Source organism: Triticum dicoccoides, chromosome 7B (genome assembly GCF_002162155.2).
Source record: "Triticum dicoccoides isolate Atlit2015 ecotype Zavitan chromosome 7B, WEW_v2.0, whole genome shotgun sequence".
NCBI classification, from domain to species: Eukaryota; Viridiplantae; Streptophyta; class Magnoliopsida; order Poales; family Poaceae; genus Triticum; species Triticum dicoccoides.
The window spans coordinates 614,777,013-614,780,887 of NC_041393.1; positions in this window are offsets into that span (position 1 = coordinate 614,777,013).

Sequence of the window (3,875 nt, forward strand, 5' to 3'; positions counted from 1 at the left end):
AGAATCCTCCTGGCACAAATTATGCTCAAGTGTAGTTATCGAACCCGAGACCTCAAGTTTGATGAGCGATCAGGCTAACCAGCTACACAACCCTCCCGTTATGTTCAACGAGAGGAAAATAACGTTTTATACATTCCTGCATTCATGTGACAAGCATGCCATGTTTTTTTGTGTGTGGGAGTCATTGGGATTTAGATCATAATCATGTCATGTGGCTTTGGTGGTAAGACTATCCACAATGGTGCAGAAATAATGCAGCCTTAGTCACCTTACCTCTCTCCATACGTTGGGTCCCACCAGTCAGAGGGTGAAACAAACAAATTAATAAGAAAAAGTAAAAGCGCCAGTGGTGTATCTTACCTCACACATCTCGCTACTACTCGGGAACAATGTCTAATTGATCCCTCTGTTTGCTCACGTACTATTTTAAGTGAATCCTTATTATAACATGCACACAATTTTGGTCACTTGTATTCAACCTAAGTCAGTGTTCCACTGTAACTCGTACTTACTACTCCCTCCGTCTAGGTGTAATAAGTCACGTTGGAAGGTGCAGCGGGACCAAGGTGCGTGTGTGTGTGTGTGTGTGTGTGTGTTTAACAACATGTGTGTGTGTTAGAGAGAGCAACACATCGACCTACTCCTACAAAGAGATGGTGTGTAGTGTACGATTTTAGCCGCGAGAGTCAGTGCATCCTCTCATTTCTGGGCGTGCCCGATAGGGACATGCGCACAGCTGCCACGCCCGCTCCTGACCAGCCTGGCCCACCCAAAGCCCCTCCATCGCCCGCGTGCGCTTCCTGCCCGGAACGGTCAGCACCACTCCAAAGAACCGGTGCAGCATTCATGCCCGGGCAGAGCAGACGTGAGCTCTCACTGGCGCAAGAGTGATGGTTGCTTCGTCCGTCCAACTTACTGCTGGGTCTATGTGATTTGACGGCTCATTGGTCTTTATTACAGAGGTGGTAGGACTGCTGGATGTCCCACGCTTTCGGCGAAAGGAGGTACTACTAGATTACAATTTTCTCCATTCTAACAGCGGAGGAGTGCAAGAGCAGTGAAAACACGCAGACTCAGTGATTACATGGACCACCTCACACTATCACCATATTTTCTGGACACCGTGTGACACCTAACTCTTTACATAGTACTCCCTCCGTTCATAAATACTAGATGAGTCCCCGCGCATTGCCGCGGAACAGCCATATATCTCTCTGCGTAAAATTATCGATTTCATAGAACTAAAAAACCTCTATAACCACATGACAAATGTGGTAGCCAAACTAAAAAAACTCCCACCATCATTTAGATCACCCCACGTAATGAAAAAAGATCAGCCAACTCCTACTGCATGATGGGATTATATTTTTCTTTTTGACATGTTATTTGGACTTAAAAGCTCACTTACATGCATGCTACCGGTGCATGCCTGCATGCACACATGTTGATGTGATTTAAAACCCACTAACATGCATGCCACGGTATTTCTGCATGCTTGCATGTGGCTTAGTGCGGAGCCTCTCAACGTCTAGATCATACGGCTATTATGGACTGATTTAGTTCATCTAACGGCTACATTAATTTTGATGATGTGGCTTGATAACCCACAAGTGTAGGGGATCGCAACAACTTTCGAGGGTAGAGTATTCCACCCAAATTTATTGATTCGGCATAAGGGGAGCCAAAGAATATTCTTAAGTATTAGCAGTTGAGTTGTCAATTCAACCACACCTGGATAACTTAGTATCTGCAGAAAAGTATTTAGTAGCAAAGTAGCATGATAGTAATGGCAACAGTGGCAAAAGTAAAGATAGAAGTTTTGTAGTGATTGTAACAGTAGCAACGGAAAAGTAAATAAGCGAAGCATAGTATGTGAAAAGCTCGTAGGCATTGGATTAGTGATGGATAATTATGTCGGATGTGATTCCTCATGTAATAGCTATAACATAGGGTGACACAGAACTAGCTCCAGTTCAACAATGTACTGTTGGCATGTATTCCGAATATAGTCATATGTGCTTATGGAAAAGAACTTGCATGACATATTTTGTCCTACCCTCCCGTGGCAGCGGGGTCCTTGTGGAAACTAAGGGATATTAAGGCCTCCTCTTAATAGAGAACCGGAACAAAGCATTGAGGGAGTCCTGGATTAGGGGGTATCCGGACAGCCGGACTATATACTTTGGCCGGACTGTTGGAGCATAAAGATACAAGACTCAAGACTCCGTCCCATGTCTGGATGGGACTCTCCTTTGCGTGGAAGATAAGCTTGGCGATCCGGATATTATATTTCCTTCTTTGTAACCGACTCCGTGTAAACCATAACCCCCTCCGGTGTCTATATAAACCAGAGGGTTTAGTCCTTAGAGGGAAGATCACAATCATAATCATCATAGGCTAGCTTCTAGGGTTTAGCCTCTACGATCTCGTGGTAGATCAACTCTTGTAACACCCATATCATCAATATCAATCAAGCAGGAAGTAGGGTTTTACCTCCATCGAGAGGGCCCAAACCTAGGTAAACATTGTGTCCCTTGCCTCCTGCTACCATTAGCCTAAGACGCACAAATCGGGACCCCCTACCCAAGATCCGCTGGTTTTGACACTGACATTGGTGATTTCATTGAGAGTTCCTCTGTGTTGTTGCTGCAAGGTTTGATGGCTCCTCCAATCATCAACAACAACACGGTCCAGGGTGAGACTTTTCTCCCCGGACAGATCTTCGTGTTCGGCGGCTTCGCACTGCGGGCCAATTCGCTTGGCCATCTAGAGCAGATCGACAGCTATGCCCCTGGCCATCAGGTCAGGTTCGGAAACTTGAACAACACGGCCGATATCTTCGGAGACTTGATCTTCAACGGATTCGGGCCTGCGCCAGGAGCGTCGGACAGTCACGACGAGCACGGTCTAGACCTGCTGTCGGACAATGCTCGGGATATCACCCCTGCAAGAGCCCCGGACCTAAATCCGGAGCAGATTGCGTCACCTGAGGATGGGTGGATGGACCCCGCCCTAGAGGCCACACACTCATCGGCGGTAGAGCCGAACACAGACTTCACCCCCAAGGAAGCATGTGACACCGGACCGCCGGACTCATATCCGGTTGTAGGTTCCAGTCCACGCGCCTCCAAGCCCGCTGAACCTGGTTGGGCTCCGGTAATGTAGTTCACCGCTGCGGATATCTTCCAGCACTCGCCCTTTGGTGACATGCTGAACTCTTTAAAGTCCCTAACTTTGTCAGGAGACTCTCGGCCGAACTATGTCCGGCTCGAGTGGGGAGCAGGCGACAAAGGAATTCGTTGCCCACCCACCACCCACTTCATAGCCACTGTCGACGATGTATCAGACATGCTTGACCTCAACTCTGATGATATTGACGGTATGCACTACAAAGAAAAGACACATCCATGACATTTTGGGCCGAACGAATTTTTTTCTGTCATACATATGACACTTCTATGACGATAATTGTGACAAAACCCGGTATCATCATAGATGTGGTGGGCTCCTACTTCTATGACAAAAAATCATGACAGAAAATGGGCTTTTCGTCCTGGGCGGGCCGGATACGCAGCTGCATGACATTCTTTGGGCCGTCCACGATGGAAAAAAACCGTGGTAGAAGCGAGGGGGAGGAAAACTTCGGGGAGTTGCCAGTTACAGTGGGAGAGCGATGCGCGTTTCTCTCGTATAGGTACGCTCGTGTGTGCGAGGCGTTGGCTCTAACTGAAGCTGAGCAAGGCATTGGGATCTAACTGAACCCGAGCGATTGCACTGCAGGCTACGCATTACTGAACCCGAGGGATCGATCGATGGCTGTTAACTGAACCCGATGGAGCGATTCCTTCGCTACTGCTGCTAATTGAAGCCGATCG